At 37.9% G+C, this 23038-nt stretch overlaps 1 protein-coding gene across 8 annotated transcripts in view; it reads left to right on the top strand.

The window, feature by feature from the left end:
• The first annotated feature begins 2617 nt into the window (after positions 1 to 2617).
• adgrl1a (adhesion G protein-coupled receptor L1a) overlaps positions 2618 to 23038 on the top strand; it is a 251355-nt gene continuing 230934 nt past the window's right edge. For 4 of the 8 annotated variants that reach the window (XM_067456776.1, XM_067456747.1, XM_067456767.1 and 1 more), the window contains exon 1: positions 2619 to 3510. The gene's annotated coding sequence lies outside the window, so the exon portion shown is untranslated. Of the gene's footprint in view, positions 3511 to 23038 lie in introns of all 8 variants that reach the window. The other 4 variants (XM_067456792.1, XM_067456761.1, XM_067456754.1 and 1 more) reach the window with 2 other exon arrangements.

Genomic DNA, 23038 nt, shown 5'->3' with positions numbered 1-23038 from the left:
GGATTTCTCCTCAACCACCACCAGTGGAGGAGCAGGGGAGGAGGAGGGATGCTGCAGGAACTAAAAAGGGGAAGAGGTAAGCTTCTGTTTTTTTTAACCTTGGTATTAATTGAAAGATTAGATGGGCGTACTCCTCCCAAAATTTTGTTTCATAACTTCACGAATCGATTCATTGCATCCGGAAAAAAAACTTGTGTTTATATAATATATGTGTGTGATTATTATGTATATATAAATACACACTCATTCGTGTATTTATTTAAAGGGGTGGTTGCATGCAATTTCACTTTTTTAACTTTAGTTGGTATGTAATGTTGCTGCTTGAGCATAAACAGTATCTGCAAAGTTACAGCGCTGAAAGTTCAATGCAAACGGAGATATTGATTTTTAAAGTTACGGCAGTTTATTGCCTACAAAAGCGGCCGGTTTGGACTACACCGAGCTTCTTCCTGGGTTGGTGACGTCATAAACCCTCGCTAGTCTCCGCAGATGTGACTTCTGCCCGTAATGGTAAGGGGCGTGGCATTTCTGGAAACCTGTGCTTGGCACTTCAGCCAATAAAAATACAGGAAACTACATTTGGCCATCTAACCAATCAAAGACCATTGTGTTTTTCAGAGGGATGGGCTTCATAGAAGCAGGAAGCAAATGATTCGTTCAAAGGACAGTGGAGACAGCGGTGTGGAATTAAGGCCTAATATAAGAAAAAATATGGCGTAAAAAAAAAAAAGAAGTATTAAGACATGTTATACTGCGCCCCATAAACACAACCAAGCCTAGAAAAAAAACACGGAACCACTCCTTTAAGAAAGAAATATTTGCATTTATACTCTCTCTACCCATACTCTCTCTCTGTCTCTCTCTCTCTCTCTCTCTCTCTCTCTCTCTCTCTCTCTCTCTCTCTCTCTCTCTCTCTCTCTTTATAATATTTTATATATCAATATTTTAAAAAACTTAAATATATACATGGATGTGTGTGTGTGTGTGTGTGTGTGTGTTTATATAATAATATTTATAGACACATACCGTATATTATGTAAACATTAACTTTTATTTTGGATGCAATTAATCATGGTTAATCGATTTGACAGCTACTAAAATACATGTGTGTGTGTGTGTGTGTGTGTGTGTGTGTGTGTGTGTGTGTGTGTGTGTGTGTGTGTGTGTGTGTGTGTGTGTGTGTGTGCTTGTTTTTGTGACATATCGGGACACAAATGTGTATAATGACATTGGTATGACATAGGTATTACAAGGAGAGGGTGAAATATGAGGACATTTCCCATGTCCCCACTTTTCAAAATGCTTATAAATCACACAGGATGAGTTTTTTTGAGAAAGTAAAAATGCATGGGTAGGTTTAGGGGCAGTGTAGGGGGATAGAAAACACAGTTTGTATGGTATAAAAACCATTACGCCTATGGAGAGTCCCCACAAAGATAGTGAACCAGACAAGTGTGTGTGTGTGTGTGTGTGTGTGTGTGTGTGTGTGTGTGTGTGTGTGTGTGTGTGTGTGTGTGTGTGTGTTTTGGAAATTGGGGCAATAAGTGTTATAGGAAGCAGAAAATCTGAGCACATATAGCTGTTCTCTTTTTAGGAAAAATTGTCTGTTGGTCTGGCCAAGAGCATTGAAAAAGTAATTTGGTAATGAAAGGAAAATGTAGGCTATCCTGTTGACTTTGAGCCTTGAGTTTCCTTTTGATTTGACAGTTAATGTGATCATGACTGCCCTTCAAATAGAGCACTAACCAAGTCCCTTAAGGTCAACACTGAATCTTAACGAAATGTGCCGTCACAGAGGACAGTGGCATAGGCCAGCTGTAATTGGTGTGTAGCCTACATATGCTGTTACTCACGTGTGTGTGTGCGTGTGTGTCTGTGTGCGTGTGTGTGTGTGCGTGTGGATTAATTATTAAAATAGATTTAATCATAAGTCTTTATTGATCACATTACTTTACATCTCTCAATACTGATTAGACTAGTGACTCTTAATTAAAATTGATTTTATTAAGATAATGCACTTTGCAGTGTACGTGTTACACGTATAATTAATTACAGTACATCAATATCAATATGTAGTAGGCTAATAACTGATACACTGTAAACCCGAATCAGCTGGCAAAACCAAAAAATAACCCTCCGATATTTTACATTTAAGGGATAGTTCACCCAAAAATGAAAATTAGATATAATGTATAATGCATGACAATGGGGTGTATTTCTATGAGAGCCGCTTTGAGAGTAAAAAACACACACATATGAATCTATATTAAACACTTCGGCTCTTTAATTTAGTCTAAATTAAAGAAACAAGTTCATAAAACTCAAACCAATGAAACAATTCGAAGGACTTAAAACATGCCAGTTTTGAGAACTCAAAAGAAAGAAAGTTCTACTCATAAAAGTTTGTTTTGTGTGAGGGAGAAAAATACGTGGACATAATGTATTTTATTTATTTTTTGTTAGATTGTCAATCTGCCTCATAAACCACTCCACCTGTAAAAGCAACGCCCCTTTAACACACGCTCGAAATGTCATAACCCCGCCCCCACGTAAACCACGCCCCCTTTAATACACTCCTAAACAGTGAAAGCTCAACTGAGAGGCGTCCCACACCAAAACCATCTCAATAATTGCACAATATCACCCCAGCTCGCTGGACAGCGGACATCAAGACATTTGTCAGGACACCTTCATATGCACAACAGCGACAGTATTAGTTTAAATACAGCAGCCTTCTTTTCTTTTTTATGAGCTGCAAATAAGCAAGTCTTTAATTATTTACCAGATCTGAGGTTGAATCTGTCAATGAATCATCATCGGGTCTGATCACTAGTACACTCTCACTGCGCGTACTGTCACGCAGGGTGCATATGAATAAACCTGAAAATGGGTTATTAATTTAGATGGGATTCGGATAAGAAGAAGTCGGTGTGCTGTGAGAGAGATACATCGACACTGCGTTTCTTCAGACGGAGGGAGTCAGAGCGACTGCTGGTTTCGAAGAGAGAGGACGCATGGGTCGACACCACAACCTTTCATTTTTGCTCTAACGTGTGTGTTAAATACGACGAGGACTCCGCTATGAACACGCACTGGCTTGTCTCCGTGCACTCCTGACATTTCTCCCGTGTCCGTGTTTTTCTTCTTGGATTTGGGGAGACGTCTCACGTTATGTTCCCTGCTGAAAACGGGACTGCGGACGATATTTTATTCGCTCAGTCGGGTCTCATGTGGACTTATTATCAGTGAGTCGTGTGTCAGACATCACGAGCTGTTGTTTTGTTATGATTTTTGACGCGAGCGCGGTCATTTGAGTATTAACTTAACATGTCGGATTGGTTTTCGTCGTCTTTATCGCGAATTTCAGAATAATTCTCTGGACTGCTCCATTCGGGCTATTCGCTTTTAATCTGCATGCATCCGCACGAAGAAGGAGAGAACGACAGATAAACGACCGAAGGACTGAAGAATGAATGAGACTCACTGAAGAGCAGGAGGAAACGCAGAAAGGTACGAACCTGATGTTTATGGTTTGGATATGCTGCAGGAGGATCATCCCCGTCACCTCTGGCATTTAACGAGGTTTATTTATTGGTGTTTTATTGATATTTTATGCTTATGGACGCGCGGGCTCGTGATGCGTCAGACACAAATAAACGCTCGCGCGTAACGATAGGTCTACGCGTGTCATTCATATCCCACAAATGGTCAAATCTGACACTTTGGTTCAACTATATCCACCTTTACAGTTTATCCATAACGTGTATGTTTGCGAAATGAGACTTTGTACTTTGCACTTTGTAAAGTTGCAACAAATATTCATTATTGCAAATCAGTTAACACGTTGAGTGTTTGTGTTGTGTGTTGTTTCTAACCGGACATTGGACAGACACTTTCCTGCACCTTTCACAAACATAATAAACGCGGACGAAGTCAGTTAAACAGTTTTATGTGAGCTTTTTAAATGGATGTAATGAGATATACCACGATAGTCTGCAGCCATGGTTCTGATACCTCTAATCACATATCATCTATATCACATTTCTGTCTTAAAAACGCACATTTTACCATTAATATCTCATTTTATGTCATAGGCCTGCATGGAAACTCATATTAGATCACTCTAATGTTACAAAGAAAAGCATTTAGTTCTCAACCCTGTGCATGTCTTGGATGTACAGGCCCATGTGAACCGTAAGCATTAATGTCCCTCAGATAAAGGTGAATCACTCTGGGACACTAAATATTAAAGAGAAGTCTAGTCTTTGCAGGGAAGCACATTGCTTCCAGATGTTAGGTGACATTTAGGTAGCCTAAATGGACAAGACTGGAGCAAAGTTGAATCTCCTCAAAGCAGCAGGTTCCATTTTAGACGTCACGCCTCAGTGCGAGCTGAAGCCTCCTGATGTTGGTGGAGGTATAAAATGCCAGTGCTCTGCTCAAAGACTGGTTCGCTGCCAAACACTGTCTCAGAACAGAGCGAAGGATTTATGTGTCTCTGTCCGAGTGTCAGAAGAATTATTCTAAGCTCCGAGCAGATGAGTTATAGTCAAGCATTAGCACAATATTAATGATAGCTCCCATTTTTATATTGTGGCAGTAATCATTGGAGAAATTTATTTGAGTCGCTTCTCCTTTGCTTTTGCCAGAGTGGCCAGTGCTCAGCATTTCCTGCGTATGATGAAAAGGATTTGATAGATCGGCCGCATCTGTGTCATCTTTATTTTGGCAGAGCTTTCACGGCAATGGTCTGGATTTGACATATGGATCCACATAGTGATTCAGTCATAGCGACATTATTGTCAGATGCATGATTTGTTAGCCCATTTTACCGTGCCTTGAAACAACGGCTGTGATGGTCAAGCTTCCAACAATGAATTTTTTTTTTTTTTTATCCCTCACAGCTTAAAAGAAGAGCACAGGGAGGAAAGTATAAAGGCCATTGTTAAAGGAAGTTATTTATATATGTGGATGTGCATTTTTCTTCTCATTCTTAGCACACATTTTATAGGACAAACATTTTTGTTATGAGTGCAAACACACACACACACACACACACACACACACACACACACACACACACACACACACACACACACACACACACACACACACACACACACACACACACACACACACACACACACACACACACACACACACACACACACACACACTCACACACGCACACACACACACACACACACACACACACACACACACACACACACACACACCCCTAACCCAACCCTTATCCCCAAACCTACCCATCCCAGAAACATGTGCAGAACAATAGATTTAAATAAAAAACATGTTTTAGCCGAGCCTTTTTAACTAGTGAGGACTAGTCCAATGTCATGAGTCATTTTCACATTTTACTATATTGCCAAACAAGACACACACACACACACACACACACACACACACACACACACACACACACACACACACACACACACACACACACACACACACACACAGTAATTATTATTCAATGAATAGAAAAGTCATGAAAATGTATTTGCCAAAGAGTATGAGAAGATTTATTTATTTTTAAATGAATTACTTACATTATTATATAATAATAATTAATTTGTCTCATATGTGAGGCACAAAAAAAAAATATTTTGGAGTTATAAACAAAGTAAAGATTATTGGAGGGCATAATTTATTTTTATTTTTTTCCGTATTTCACACTTTTAGATTAGTGTTAATTGCTTTGTAATTATTTGTGACATTTACTAGCAATTTCGGGAAGAAAATTGTTTCAATTTAGTCGTTTTTTTTCCGGTGAGGTCTGCATCACAATATTTGAAAATGTTTGGCCAACAGCAGAAGATGATTATTCAGTGGTGAAGATCGTTCTGGTGCTTGACATTTCCCCCCCATTGTCTTTGTTTAAACAAACAAAAATGTGGACTTGTCCTGGTTTGACCTTCTGGTTTGAAAGTTACGAAGAGAGTGTGTTCGCGGCATTTAACGCTCCTTTGAATCGTACCGTCTCTTAGTTTTCTATCCTTCTCAAGTGCACTTAGCTGCATTAAGCAAAGGTGTGTGCAGATGGTCCAGACCAGCTGCTGAGAGGACATATAATTTTCATTTTCTCTTGTTCAGTGCACCGGTGTCTCATGAGTGCAGAAGGCCCTTGCTTTTTCTCGTACTAGCCTGTTTTTTTTTTTTGTTTTTTTTTAAATTTTATAACAGATTCAGACTCCTGTCTCCTTCGTGTTCTCCTCCTTTTCTCTCTGTCTGTTTCTCTGTATCTCTTGCTCTCCGGGAACCCACAGGCTTAGGGTATTGTTATGCTGTCAGTCATCCAGCACTGTAAGATTTGTGCTGCGTGTATAGCTTCCTGTAAGGCCCATTCAGAGGAAGTGTCCTCTGAGGTCCATATTGACACTGCAGCATTCTGGGGTTTTGAAAAAGTAGCCGAAGCAAACATTAATCACCATCAGATGTCAATGCTAAATATTTCTACCATTGTATATTTATATTTTGTGTATGGGTAGTTGATAAATACTCAGTAAAAATGCTTTTTTGTGTGTGTGTAAAACACCCCTTTTAAAGAAAAATGCATGTTATTATGTAGAGTGAGGTCTGAATATTATGGGTCACTAACTTTGTTACTCTTCATTTGAACATTTTTCCTGAAATGTGTCCTATCGTGTGACATAAAACGAATTAAGAATATAGGGGCGTCGCTCCAAAGGACAACAGAAATGAACACTTTTATAGCAGTTGCATAAAAAGTTAAATATTCTGAGACAAAAAAGTGCATGTGCACTTGTCCTGGGCTTTACAGTAACATGCCTCTGAATGGTCCAATTTAAAACCAGGATATGGTGTCACAATGTCATGGTTTTCAATGACAAAATGTATCAAATCACTGATTCTTGACATAAGAGACCAAAACATATCGGATATATTTGTAGACAAAGGTCACCATGTGAGGGGGCGGGTGTTTCTGAAAATGTATTTCTTTTTCTAAATATGTACATTTATTCTTTTAATTTGTGGCAACTCCATCAGACGCGTTCAAAGTGTGCCTTTTTAATTTGATCCATCCAAAAACAGTGTAAAGTCTTCAATTATAATAGTGGTGCTAATAAAGGAGCTAAGTGAAAAAACACACTCTACATTTTATTATGTAAAGTTATTATGAACCATACAGTTTCTATATTCTTTAATTCTTAACCCTCCTTTTACCATATTATAACACATGTTCTTATGTAAATTAGACATAATATAATGTAGATGTTTTAATATTGTAACACAATAAGTGGAACAAAATATATCAAATATATTGCTTTCACCCTTATCTGACGGAGTTGACAAAGTTTCAACCGCGGTTACAGCAACTGATTGACAAGACAACAAATTAAGACAACTCATTTTTAAAGTAATATTTCATTTAATACACCAGTCCTTCCTCCGGTGGCTTGTTTTCCTCCATTTTTCTCATTCTGGGTCTCCAGTATACAAGAAGCGCATGTTAGAATAAGCCAGTGTAATGGTCAGCAGACACTGACATCTCCAAAGGATCTGTAGCCTGTCTTCAAACCGCATCAAGTACGTCGATTTTATTTGTGCCGACCTGCGTGACTGAAGCTGTCGGAAACTGGCATGTTTGCTCTCTATGAAGTCCGTTACATCAGGGTTTGCTATTGCTGCGATTTCATAGTGACTGGTTGGAAATGAAAATGATTTGTACAAATTAATTAATTATAATAAGAACTGCAATATTCAATAAGAATCATCGATTTTTGATCATGGTGACAGTAGATATAAATATTCTCTGTATATAAGGCACATAAATAAGGCCATATGTGTGTGTACGTGTGTGTTTGTGTGTGTGTGAATTAAATCATGAAACAACATATGAATAATTCTCCATATGCAAATAATATCAATATATAAAAGGTTTTGTGAGCACCTTTTCTGACGGAGTTGACGAAACAAAATAAATGTTGTTTTTTTCCCCCAGTTCAATCTATCTATATCTGTTATAATATCTATCTATCCATCCATCCATCCATCCATCCATCCATCCATCCATCCATCCATCCATCCATCCATCCATCCATCCATCCATCCATCCATCCATCGTTACTTTAGTAATAACAGTGAATTGTGCATAAAATAATAATTCCTAAACCCTAACCACAACTCTATAGTAAGTACATATTGATGATTATTATTATTTAATACTTGTGTAATTACAATGTAACAATATCACAGAAAGTCACACAGTAACAAGGACACCTTAAAATTAAGTGTAACTGTATTGTTTTCAAGAATCGGTAGAGTAAAAGACTTTTCAGGATGATAGTTTTAAGCGAAAAAATGCATTTTTGTTAATTGCAATGATCCGTTTGTGAAAACAATTCATTAAGGTAGACAAACTAACTATTTCGTAGAGTGGCACATCTGGCATCAAAATCAGTGTGAATAGTTTTGGTTGCAACAACAACAAAAAAGAAAAGAAAATGTTTGCAAATATTTTATACGTCTGCTTAGTTGCAACAGACTTGGTATTTCTTCTGTTAGTTCATTACGTGTTGACAGTCATTGCATTATAAGAACGCTCATTACTGTATGAATGGGGGTTTTTGCAACCCACTGGGGGAGACAGAGCGAAATATAGAAAGGAGTTCGTGTGGATGCTGTCGCAACTGTCCTAGTTGTTGTGAAAAGGCACAAAAGCTGCAGGAACTGGGCGTCCCTTTCGAGACTGCGTCTGAGTCGCGGCCTTTGTGTCGTGAAGTGCTGTTCTGAATGCGTGGATGAATGCAGCAGCCTGTGACTGCGGGCGCCAGGCATCAAGGCTTTTGTGCGAGTCTCGGAGCGAAAACCCGGCTACATCTGGAACCGGGGAAGGGGGGGAGTGCATGCGCCGCGTTCCCTCTTCCCCTGTCGCACCTCCGCGCGGCTCTGATCGGGAGCGATCATGGAGCACAATGGAATCTTGATCAACAAGTGCATATGAATGGAAAAATCAATGAGCGCTCTTTTTCATAAATTGAGTGCATGTTAAATTAGCCGAATGGGTCCGTCTGGACAGATAGTGGATTGTTTGGCTGCTGTCTTTGGATCATGTCTATCGACTCGGTGAGGGGCGGGGGGGTTGCGTCGGTTTACAGCTGTGAAAGGCTAAAATAGAGCCCAATCAATGGAGCGTTGAGACGCGGGGGCAATTTACTTGGGGTATTGCTGTCAAAAGAGGCTCTGCCAGCTAAAGCTTTTCAAAACGGCTTCACACCCTCTTCTGTCGCCAACACAATACCACTGTGTGATTGCTTAATATCACAATCCATCCAGGCCAAGACATTCCCCAATTAAAAGCGCCTTTTTGCCGCTTCTAAAACAGCTCTGGTTATCCAACATATTTAACAAGACACGAGGCTGCTCCTGCTGTGGTATTTTTTCCCAACTAGGATGCCGTTTGATGCCGATTTAACAGCTAAAGGGAAAGCCAGAATCGTTTCACTGATCATCACATAAAAGGGTGTTGCCATCTGCCGCCGGCTGAATAATCAACTATAGCTCATAATTTTGCTTTTCGTGTGGGAAGTTAGGAAGCGGCACTCTGTATGTGCATGCGAGCAGTACAGAACAGTGTACTTCTAAACCACTTCTGTGCTAATGTATATTTGTATGTGAAATTCCACAGTGATTTGGTTTGAGTGAAATTCCTTGAAAACGCTCATTTGGAAACGTAACGGAAGATCTCGCTCGACGGGACGCGAAGTGTCAGTCATGCATCATTCCGCTCACATCCTGTCAGTCAGCTCGCCGCGTGAGCGCCGGCCCGGAGAAGGGAAGTTAAGCTGAACAGAGCTGTGCAGGTGATGGAGGGAACGGGAGAGAATGTTGAATATAATAGCTCGCAGACGTTACTAATAGCAGTGACGCGCAGACGTTCAACAGAACTCCCGATAGACTTAATAGCCATATTCCTTCTGAACAGTTTTACTGTGTGTGTGTGTGTGTTTCTAACCTGATACATTTGGGGGAAAACTGCCAAAATATGTCTGCAGGTGTCAGCCAAATCTTGGATAACTTGGCTAAGTTGCTATTTTAAAGGTCCTGAGACTGTGGGGTTTCTCGGCTGGTGTATCTTCTGATAGGATTGCAGTCAGAAGAGAAATAAAAAAAAATGTGAAAGGCTATAAGTAAAATATAATTAAATCATATAAATAAAATGTTTATATAATAAAAAAATAAACAATAATATTACTTAATAAAAAAGTAATATTATTAATAACTATTATTAATGATGTACAATATTAACAACAGTTAATAAATATAAAAATATGACTTATTATATTAATAGTATATATTATTAATAATTAGTATTTTTTATATATAATGTTTTATTTGAAATGTAATATTAATTTTAGCACACTTAATGTGTTTTAAACATTTAATTATTAATTTTCCTTATGTTTTAAGGTAATATTTTCCTTGTAATAATATTAATACTCCAAAAAATTGAATATTCATTTTGGAACACTTAGAAAAAATGTAAGTATTTTTCCTGGTGTTTTTTAAGGTGATATCGTCCTTGTAATAATAATAATAATAATAATAATAATAATAATAATAATAAAGGTAATGTTGTCCTTGTAATAAATAAATAAATAAATAAATAAATAAATATATATATATATATATATATATATATATATATATATATATATATATATATATATATATATATATATATATATATATATATATATATATATATATATATATATATATATATATGAATAGTAATTTTGGCACACTTAGCAAAAGCTACATTCAAAAATGTACAAATAAATGAGAGCAAAAAAATACTGGTGTAAATGGTTGGTTTCCAAGGTGTATTCCTATTTAAAAAACCTTGATATTTCTTTCGTCACACTCAAGCGCATATTGCATTGGTCAGTGATCAGGTTTGGCTTATGGCCATGCACTGATAGACCTGGCCTGATCAATGCGGATCAATATGCATGATACGTGTGGTGTCATGTCATGCCTGGTCATTTGTTAGCCTGTTCTCCCAGCAGAATATACGATAGGGGCCGTGTGTGTGTGTGTGTTTATGTGCGTGTGTGTTTGTCAGGGAGTATTCTGAGCCGAGGGAGGAGGCACCACAGCTAACCAGCCAGGGACTAAAGGCAGCTGTTTGTTTGCCTGTTTGCAGAGCGAGGGAAGGAGGGGGGCAGGAGGGAGCCCTTGGAAAGAGAAGTGGAAGGGCAGTGTGGAAAAAAAGAAAACAGGAGGCACTGTCAAAACACAGCAGGAAGAAAAAGAGAGCAGAGGAAGAATAATTCACACCCAAAAGAGGGAGAGAAAGAGCAAAAAGTGTTCTTTGTCGTTCATGGACACACTCTTAAGATGGACTCATTAGGGTATTTGGCTCGATACCAACATTTGGCTTCGGTGCGGTACCAGCCCGGTTCCTCTGTTCTGACACTACATCGATATCTATTTGGCCAACACACAAACAGCCTCATGATGTTTAAACTTTATTCGGTATGACTGTGTATTTGTTTGTGTTTTACCTGCATGATCTGTTGCAGGGGTTATAAATGTGTTGACTTAGTTTATGCTTATCATAATTATAAATAATAAACTATAGTTTTGAAATTCAAGTTCAAAATGATGTTTAATTATATTTTAATTGCTTTTTAATGGATGATTTGACAAAATAAAAGAAACAGCTAACAAATATCCAGCATTTATAAGAGCTTCTCCAGTACATCCCAGAATGCACCTTGTGAAGATGAAAAATAAAACAGAAAGAGAAAATATTTTTTTTGGGATCAATTCAAAATTCCTATTTTCAATTTTAGATTAATACAGTTTTGATGATTTCACTATTATTATAAAATGTGGTAAAAATGATCGGTTGTTCACTACTAGATTTAGACTATGGGACTGTTTAATACTTGAATCTGATTGGTTGACGAACAGGGAAACGCACGGCTAACGTAGTTCCAGCAGGTGCAGCTCCATATCACTATGCTGAACGATTTCAGTTATTTTAAAGGTCCTTACAGCTGACAACAGCAAAAGAATCAAAACCCACAATGACACTGACCAAGCAAATAAATAGTAAATATGATAAAAATGACTAATTATCTCCTTGTTTTTTGCAATCAAATGATGTTTATTGTGTACGAAAAGCACATACTTTGCGTTGTGGCGCATTACCCCAGGTATACATTATTTTTTAAAAATCCAATGGCCCTTTGTCAATTATTCCGTACGTATAGTGTTGGGGGTAGTAACGCATTAAAAGTAACTTGAGTTATGTAATCAGATTACTTTTTCAAGTAACTGGTAAAGTAACACATTACTTTTAAAAGTTACTTTTTTCAAATAAGTAATGCAAGTTACTTTGCTTTCCCATTTATTGATCACACTATAAAAAAAAAATCTGGAAAATTGAACATTTTCAAGTGACTGATCACATCTAAATTTTTCAGTTAGCCGAATTGAATTTCTGTGAATTAATTTGTATCAATTCACAGAATTTCAATTCGGCCAACTGAAAAATTTAGATGTGAACAGTCACTTGAAAATGTTCAATTGGAGCCATTTTGTTCCAATGTTGAGAAAAATCGTAAGTGCAGAGGCATTGTGTGTAAACATGAGGGTTATTGTAGTTTTGGAATAAAGCAAAAAATAAGCAAAAATGAGAACTGCGTTTCCTTCAGCCGGCTTATTATTTCAATTTTGGTGTAAAAGGGTCTTTTATATTGTTCAGAAATATAACTTTTTTGTTTTTAAAAAACAAATAAACCCAGCCCAGGTGAGAAAAAGTACCGGTAACGCAAAAGTAACGTAACAATACTTTTCTTAAAAAAGTAACAGTTACTTTTGAAGGGATTAGCGCAATATTGTAATGCATTACTTTTCAACGTAACTTTACCCAACACTGCTTGCGTATAATAACAAAAATGACAGGTTTTTTTGTTTTGGTTCAATTGTTTTATGTATTAATATATGAGAAGAAACACTTTTCCTAATGTACACTTTTCCCAGTTGTTAGCTGACATAACTTGACATACAGTAGCTGACATAACTTAAAACATGCAAGATGCTGAATCTACAGTGAGATATCCATCTGGTGCTTGTTTACAAACACAAACAATTAAAAAATAGCACATATGGAACGCAAGGAACGTGTCCTGAGTGAACAGCCCCCTAGGGCCGTCAGTCATAACTCACAGTCTGATGGCAAAAAGAAGGTTCAAAGTCTTTACTGAACATTTTTAATTCAAACGGCGTAGACCGAATCAGACTTCAATAGTCTTGAGCGTACTAGAGTCACAGAGATGTGCCAAGGGAAAACAAGGAGGTTTGGCTAGCAGATGTAAGTGAGGCTGCAGATGTAATCAGAATAACAGATAATATTAAAAATGATTTAATATTCTAGAATTTAAGTGTAATATAGCGGCATTGGGAGAGAAAATAACATGTTTGTTCAAATAGACACATACAAAAAGTTTCTTCATTTAAAGTATCAGCTGTAGATACTTAAAGGGCCTACTGAAGTGCCTTGAAACGTGCCGCATTATTCAATGTGTTGACTTAATTTCCCCTGAAACGGCTTCAGCTGTTAGCAGCTCCTCCCCTTTTTTTAAACAGCCAATAGCGTTTCTTTAATATACAGTTTGACTAGAGCGCAAGAGCGGACCTTTCTCTGTTTGGTAAAGCCAGTTTCCTCTAACACTGTTTACCATCATAATCTCCTCCATATCGCTGTCTGTAGTCTAAATTTAGACCTGAGCCGTTGGGGTGTGTGTGCTGCTGCGGTGCGTGAAACTAACGTGAAAACAGACTTAATTCGCCTCAAATTAAAGCATATTTACACTGAATGGTTTCCTATCACATACAGTCTTGTTCAAAATAATAGCAGTACAATGTGACTAACCAGAATAATCAAGGTTTTTCGTATATTTTTTATTGCTACGTGGCAAACAAGTTACCAGTAGGTTCAGTAGATTCTCAGAAAACAAATGAGACCCAGCATTCATGATATGCACGCTCTTAAGGCTGTGCAATTGGGCAATTAGTTGAATTAGTTGAAAGGGGTGTGTTCAAAAAAATAGCAGTGTGGCATTCAATCACTGAAGTCATCAATTTTGTGAAGAAACAGGTGTGAATCAGGTGGCCCCTATTTAAGGATGAAGCCAACACTTGTTGAACATGCATTTGAAAGCTGAGGAAAATGGGTCGTTCAAGACATTGTTCAGAAGAACAGCGTACTTTGATTAAAAAGTTGATTAGAGAGGGGAAAACCTATAAAGAGGTGCAAAAAATGATAGGCTGTTCAGCTAAAATGATCTCCAATGCCTTAAAATGGAGAGCAAAACCAGAGAGACGTGGAAGAAAACGGAAGACAACCATCAAAATGGATAGAAGAATAACCAGAATGGCAAAGGCTCAGCCAATGATCACCTCCAGGATGATCAAAGACAGTCTGGAGTTACCTGTAAGTACTGTGACAGTTAGAAGACGTCTGTGTGAAGCTAATCTATTTTCAAGAATCCCCCGCAAAGTCCCTCTGTTAAAAAAAAGGCATGTGCAGAAGAGGTTACAATTTGCCAAAGAACACATCAACTGGCCTAAAGAGAGAAATGGAGGAACATTTTGTGGACTGATGAGAGTAAAATTGTTCTTTTTGGGTCCAAGGGCCACAGGCAGTTTGTGAGACGACCCCCAAACTCTGAATTCAAGCCACAGTACACAGTGAAGACAGTGAAGCATGGAGGTGCAAGCGTCATGATATGGGCATGTTTCTCCTACTATGGTGTTGGGCCTATTTATCGCATACCAGGGATCATGGATCAGTTTGCATATGTTAAAATACTTGAAGAGGTCATGTTGCCCTATGCTGAAGAGGACATGCCCTTGAAACGGTTGTTTCAACAAGACAATGACCCAAAACACACTAGTAAACGGGCAAAGTCTTGGTTCCAAACCAACAAAATTAATGTTATGGAGTGGCCAGCCCAATCTCCAGACCTTAATCCAATTGAGAACTTGTGGGGTGATATCAAAAATGCTGTTTCTGAAGCAAAACCAAGAAATGTGAATGAATTGTGGAATGTTGTTAAAGAATCATGGAGTGGAATAACAGCTGAGAGGTGCCACAAGTTGGTTGACTCCATGCCACACAGATGTCAAGCAGTTTTAAAAAACTGTGGTCATACAACTAAATATTAGTTTAGTGATTCACAGGATTGCTAAATCCCAGAAGAAAAAAAAAATGTTTGTACAAAATAGTTTTGAGTTTGTACAGTCAAAGGTAGACACTGCTATTTTTTTGAACACACCCCTTTCAACTAATTGCCCAATTGCACAGCCTTAAGAGCGTGCATATCATGAATGCTGGGTCTCATTTGTTTTCTGACAATCTACTGAACCTACTGGTAACTTGTTTGCCACGTAGCAATAAAAAATATACTAAAAACCTTGATTATTCTGGTTAGTCACATTGTACTGCTATTATTTTGAACAAGACTGTATATAGTGTGCTATGTGCCTTTCACCATGTAGAAATTAGTAAATGTGTGTTAACAATAGGGCTGTACTAGAATAATCGAATATTTGTTCGGTGAAGTGGCATTCGATTTTCAGTTTTGAGATTCGAATATTCTTCTTTTTTTTTAACACGTGACTTCCGTCGCGGACTCATTCTCACTCATGCTTGAACCACCCGTTGGCGAACATAGTGATTTATTTCATCTCATACTGAATAGGTACAAAATGCCCAAGACCTCAGCTGTTTGGGAGCACTTTAAATTAAGTGAGGATGACAAGACAAAGGTAGTGTGTCAAATATGCGATTTGAAACTGGCCTACCACAACAGCACCACAAGTTTGAAAAATCACCTGAGTTCTGTAAGTAGCACGCGGTAAAAAAAAAAAAAACTGCTTTTATGCGCTTAATTTGCTATGATAAATAGGCTAATTGCAAATACGACACTATTTAAAAACATACAGCAGCACAGGCTAATAATAATTTGTTTATAGGTACATCCACAGGTATCGCAGCCATCAACATGCGCAACAAAACCCAAACCTTCACAGCAGATCCTGGAATTCCGAAAACCGTTAACAGAGAAAAGAAAGAGAGAGATAACAGATGCCATAGTAGAGTTTGTCACTATGGATATGAGGCTCGTTAATGTAGTTGAAGGCGAAGGCTTCAGAAAATTAATGAAGATAATGGAGCCTGACTATACTAGACTTTGTTTTGTATCACTTGTGCACTGTCCGTTTTCGGAGCATAAACCTGCCCGTGTAATGCGTACCGGAAACTGTTCTATTTAAAAGATTATTAAATGTTTATTAATATTTAAAGAATGTGTGCCACCTGATCATATTGCACCAAATGCAACACTGCAACGCCGCAACACATTTACGATGCCGAAGAGTGAAACGTGAAGTCTTGAAAGATGATACAAATGCAAACCGACACTATTATTATATATTTAGCCCCACCCACCGAAGCTTCGAATATTCGATATTGATTGCCACCTAAGCTTCGAAGCTCAACAAATGGCATTCGAAACAGCCCTAGTTAACAACTGACCGATTTCAGCCGCAGCTTCAGCAGTGTAAGGGGGCGGGCTTTAGATTCTAGAGCGTATTCTGATTGGACAGAAGATTTGATGAGAAAGTGAAGGCTGCAATGATGTCACCAAAACCTGATATTCGTTTTAACGGAAGTGGGAGACCGTAAATGTTGAATGCTTATATCTCCTAAATGCAAATTTTGTCATAGTTTTAGAACATAACAGCTTATTCATAACTTTAAGGCTAACACAGTCATACTAAAAGCTAAACAACTTAAATTTTGATTTCAGTGGACCTTTAACGTTGGTTGATAATTATTACATTTATGCATTTTTACATCACTAAATGTTAGCTTCACGTTTACACTTCTTGTAGGTAACACACACTATTGGTCCAATATCACTTTGCTTGCTATAAAATAATATATTGTAATAATCAGTTTAATGGTGGTATTTTGAGGTAAGACCATAATAGCAACAAGTAACTCTTACCATTACTATTTCTATGTAATATTTGCTGGAAAATAGTTGCCTAGAAACAAAGCTATAACTACAGCTGCAATTGTTGAATTACAAATGGTGGCGTTTTCCACTACTCTATCAGAATATGAAGTATGTGACATTTCCATCAGTTACTTCCAATAGTAAACGATAGCATTTCTGTGCCAGTAAGGGACTGCTAAGAGCACCTAAGCTGAAAAACACAACACTGAAGCGAAAATGATTGAAAACTGTGTAACATCCCCACTAGCGCACATCACTTTACAGCAAAACAAATGCACCTGTGCTTCTGCCGCATCTGTCTTGTAGTGTATATTCATCATAAATAGAGCAAAAAATGTTCAGCGCACAGCCGAGCGACGGTGGAAATGCACATGCAATGGTGGAAACAGCTGGGCAGCTAATGGAAGCAGATTATGTGGTTCACTGTGAGTTGCAATCTATGATGCTGGAATTATGTTTAACACAAGTAGATTTAGAACAAACAAGGTGGTGTATAACTCTTTCCCCGCCAGCTTATAATAAAAAAAAAATTGTTGCGAGCCACTGCCAGCATTTTTGATCATTCTGACAAAACTTTCATGACCCTCAGAATATATTGTTGTATGAATTACAAGAATGCCTAAAGCATTCTTTTTTAATCAACACTTGAATGTGGGTATGTTTCATAAAAAAGCAACAATTTGAGCAAAAGGCTGAAAAAACATGTGTTTGTCAAAGACTGCATTCAGATGGGATTCAGAATGATGATTAAAACACAGATGGAGTAGATCGAGTCTAGTAACACCCCTAAAGCTTCACAGGCCTGTAACTCGTCCTTGGTAGACATTTTATTCGGTACGCTCAAAATACTTAATTGGTTTGAGTTAGACAAACTTAAATTAAACAAAATAGTTCAGTCTAAATTCATTTTATGAGTATTAAGCACTTTCTTTTTCTTTCAAGTTCATCAAACTGATTTATTTTAAAGGGGGGGTGAAATGCTGTTTCATGCATACTGATCTTTTTACACTGTTAAAGACTTGGAATCCCATACTAAACATAGACAAAGTTTCAAAAGTTAAGGTGGACGTTTGATGGGAGTATTTCTTTGTCAAAAATACTACTTCCGGTTAGTCATAAGTTTCGGCAAGTTTTTTTCGATCATGGGTCCACTTGACGTTAGTAGGTCGGAATTTCCTTGTACGGACAATTCTACCGGAAGAGCGTGAGAGAGAGAGAGAGCGAAAGAAACAGGCTATGCCCATCAAAGCGCTGGCTCGTAGGCTGCGCTGCACAGGTGATGTGACTTCAAGAAATTAACAATGTCACCAAAAAAGTGCGTTTTTGGTTGCCAGACCAAGACAGTCCTGCACAGATTGCCAAAAAACCCCGCGTTAAGGCAACAGTGGACGGAATTTGCTTTTCCGGATCAGCAACTGAGTTGCGCAAAGGTTTATGTCTGTTCACTGCATTTCGGTGACGACTGTTTCATAAACAAGGCCCAGTTCGACGCCGGATTTTCCGATCGCCTAATGCTGAAGGATGGAGCAGTCCCAACGATAAAGGTCCCAACGTTAGAACCGCAGGCGGTGAGTAAGACTGCTTCAAATGTCTGTGTTTTTGCCAATGCCCATCAAGTAGCCCAAACATGATCACGTATAGTTAATTGATCAATGGAGCATGCGATGTGTAGTGCGTGTACATTTGTTTAGCTGGCCACTATATGTGTAACTTTATGTTTGTGTATTGTAAAAGCACTCCAAACAACAATACACAAAGAGTGGGGAAATATGTTGACCTAAATAAGCGCGGCTCTTCATTCAAATGCGCTACTATTCCATGTCTTTCTATGTAAACACTAGCCTGCCGTGCAAAACCAGTCCGCTTACTACAATTGTCTACACAAACCACGCGTAAACACACGCACACACACACACACACACATAGACACAGACACGTTGTAACACTCGCGCTTGACATGGTGTTCTAAAAACGTGACGTTAAAGTTAAAATCATGGAATAACGGTTTGATTGTAGTCTAGCAAGAAGTGCACTTCCCACATGTAACTTAAACCTTCAAAGACAAAAAATGCGACGATATAATTCAAGTATAAATATGTAAATAACACAAGCCGCTAAGCATATTATATAGTTAGTGTATAACTTGTACCACATAGAGACGTCCTGCTCTAGTCGTTTTTGCTGCTGCTCCTGTTCAACTGCAGCCTCTGGGTCTGATTCCGGATCATAGATGTATGGCTGTATCTGATTAAAAGCCATTTTTTTATTTTAAATAAAGTTTTTTGCCCGCTGTTAGGGATGACACAGCTTTACGACGCACTCAACACAATAACAGCGGCGCGCACTCGTCATTATTTATCTCCGCCCACACGATACATCCCCACCCGCTCTGCTTTTTTCGGAAAGACTCGGAACAGCGCATCTTTCTTATATAATTATTAAAAAAATAAAGACTTTTCGGAGATATGCAGGATGCAATGCTACTCTATAGGTACTCAAGATTGACATGACACTGACTGAAACTGAGTGTTTCACCCCCCCTTTAAGTAAATTGAACTCTTTCGTTGTTTTGAGTGTTATGAAAATCTTTTATTTTAGACAAACTTGAGTTTAAATTAAACTGGGCTACGATTTCTATTTCCCAGCATGTTTTTCCCATGACACTCGCAAAGGAAAGATTAAATTAAGTGTTGTTGTTTTTCTTTTGGCAAATTAAAGTTAAGTGGGATATTGGTTGATGTTTTCTTGTGCTAATGTAGAGTGTCTGTTAATGTGGGTTTTTGGAGCGTTACCATCATGGTGACAATCGGTGCATGAGCTTGGTTTGAGCGCAAATATGATAAATGCTTTATATTGCTGCACTCATTCAGCAAGTGCTAAACCATGCGATTGTTAACAAGTTAGCATTCTTTGAATTGGCTTGTTAAAGCTAGCTTATAGCTACGTTAATACTAATAAAAATGTTCACATTGAGATTACATGGAAATGTTATGTTAAATGTATGAAGCTCTCCCATTCTAGGGTTGGGAGAGGGTAACAAAATAAAAAAAAACATAACTTGGAGGTTTCCCTTCAACCATCTGCCCCAGAAATGCAAGTCACCACTATAGCTTAGGCAAAATAAAAGTGCTTTTATTACAGGTAAAAGTAAATTGGAAACGAATAAACATTCAGGAAAGGTTCTAGCCAAAGCAACAAACAAAAGGTAATCTAACTTTTTGTAAGTGGAACTAAATGACCTAAACAGGTAAAAGAAAATAAATGAACAACATAAGCTTCCCTCACTCCCTGACTAAGCAAAAACAGGGATAAACATTTTACAAAATGAAAAGGTGGCATCCTTTCCCTACTTGTACTCACAACAGAAAGATAAATATTAAGTTGAAACAATACCTGTTATATACCGAACAATGTAACCAAAAAGAAAGAGTTATTACCTGTAATCAACAATACTACAACAGTGTTTTCAAATTAGGGCACCACACATCACACAAGGTGTGCCAACTGATTTCAACACTAACGTCCACTACCAATGTCAACACAACACTTTTTTTTTTTAAGTTTTCACATTAACAATTCTGGAGCAGGGGCGAAGTGAACCTCACTCCAGCAGTGTTCACTCTGCTCTCTTATAGCGGCACTGCAGCACTCCTTATGAGCTTCAGGTGGGGCTCGTTAACTGAAAGGCAATCAGAGTAAGGGAGAGAGAGAATAACAGACAATTGGCTACTCAGAAACATTTCTTAAGGCAGCAACATACTCCGCAAGAACAGAGAAAAAAGTTCTCACTCCCAGGGCTGCGAGAACAAAATGACATCATGTTGTTCTCGCAGCCCAGGTTTGGGAGTTCTCGCAGCTTGTTCTCGACACATCGCCTGAGCAGAACTTTTTTCTTGCGGGTGACCGAGAACTATTGTGTTATCGTACATTTAATGTGGGAGTGGTTAATGCGGAGAAACGCAGATGATCGGCACCTGCTTTTCTTGTGAAGTATGGAATGTACTGCCAGAACGAACTTTGTTCTTGTTCTTGCCAACTCGAGAAAACAAACAAATGTCTTTGTTCTTGCAGAGTATGTTCCAAGCTTTACATTATACACACAGGACGTAACAATAACAGTACTCAAACATTTCAGTGTTAGGAGCAATTAAAATGTAGACGTACAACATAAACATCTGCTAGTTTTGCTTACTTAAACTGAATTTCTTAACTTAAATATTGAGGCAACTGATGGAGTTTTTCTAACTTATTCAGGTTTACAGTGTAATGTTGGGAATTTTGGATTTACTTCTTCTTTCAGAAAATGTGTACCGCTAAAAAAAAAAAGGAAAGCCAGAAATGTCCATCAATGGCAGGGAAAGAGTTAATACACCCGCTGTTTTTGTTTACTCCAAACAGCTTGGTCCAGCAATGTGTAATAATATTTAATCCTGAATGTCCTGTTCACTGTAAACCAGATTAATCTGGCAATACTCAAAAGGTAATCAGTTGCATAAAAAAAGTTTATTTTTTTAAAATGTTTAGTTATGCAGAACGGAAAAAAAAGTTAAGAGCAACTAAAATGTAAGTTAATTCATACTTAACAGTATAATGCAATCTCAATGTATATGTTTTTACTTGTGGAAATGTTGCTAGCTATAACTTGCTAATTCAACACTTCCAAATGGATAATGCAATGATTCAATAGCATTAGCATAGCAATTGCTGAAATATGGCAGTATAGAACTGTTCTCAAAACAAGCTCATGCTTCACTCTTCACCATGATTGCAATCCTCAAAAAAAACCATAAGACACTTTTCTAAATTAGCTTAGCACAACATTAAACTCTACTAAATGCCCACTGAACATTAATCTTGCACACATATATAACACTTCATCTCTATTTCAAGTGACACGGTAAAGCATGCTGGGAAATGGAAATCACACCCCAGTTTCAGTAAATTTAAGTTCATAGAACTCAAAACAATGAACGAATTCAGAAAACTTAAAAAGTGTCAGTTGCGTGAACTCAAAAAGAAAAGAAAGTTCACTTGAACTCATAAAAGTTCACTTGATTTCACTAATTTGCCCTACTCGAACCAATTCATTATTTTGAGCGTTAGAGAACGTGCCTATGCAATGCAACTGAAGAACACCAGTGCAAACCGTACCACCATTCCTATAGATTTCCTAGCAATGCTCTTCCTCATACAAGGGCACCAAACATTCTGAACAAACCCAAGCTAGGATGTCTTGAAGGCAGCACATCCCATAATGACTGTGCTGTCCAATCAATGCGGCCCTCAGCAATGTACCTGCTGACCTATGCAGAATCCCGATGACCATAACAATGCCCACCACCAGTCAATGCACAGGGCTAATATCCATGCAGTTTACATGCTGTCGCAATCTAATGTCAACACTGTATCAGCACTCTAACTCCTGGCTGATATCCGATCAGACATTATAGACGCTGTGACCTCATTATAACCAGTGCAAACCACTGTATTTAATGACCTGGCAGAGATGAGACTTGTGCGCGGCCCAATGTGGAAGCCACAGGTTGAGTTGTTATTGTGTGTATATGAGTTTTGTCTCCTAGTTAAAAGATGCTGTTATTTTAATACTTTTCAATTATAATTTTACAAGTACTTATGCTATTTTAAATGACAATGAAACTCAGAGAAATCCGATTGCACTTTATTTTAATGTGTCTTTGTTACACTGTAATTATACATTCAAGCACTATTACTTACTAGTAATTACCTTGTAATATTAATTACCTACATTTGCTTACTATAGGGTTAGAATTAGGAGTTTGGTGTAGGGTTCGTCGATGTAATTACACATCATTTATCGTTTTTTTGTTGTTGTATTTCTATCAAACTGGTGGAGGTGAGATGATAGGAGATTGAAATAAAAAAAAGGATGCAATGAATAACAGTTGTTAGAGGACCTTTAAAGCAGAAGCTAT

The sequence above is a fragment of the Pseudorasbora parva genome, chromosome 2, assembly GCF_024679245.1.
Source record: "Pseudorasbora parva isolate DD20220531a chromosome 2, ASM2467924v1, whole genome shotgun sequence".
Lineage (NCBI taxonomy): Eukaryota > Metazoa > Chordata > Actinopteri > Cypriniformes > Gobionidae > Pseudorasbora > Pseudorasbora parva.
Note: the sequence above shows the minus strand (reverse complement) of the source record. Positions and strands in the feature narration are given on the sequence as shown.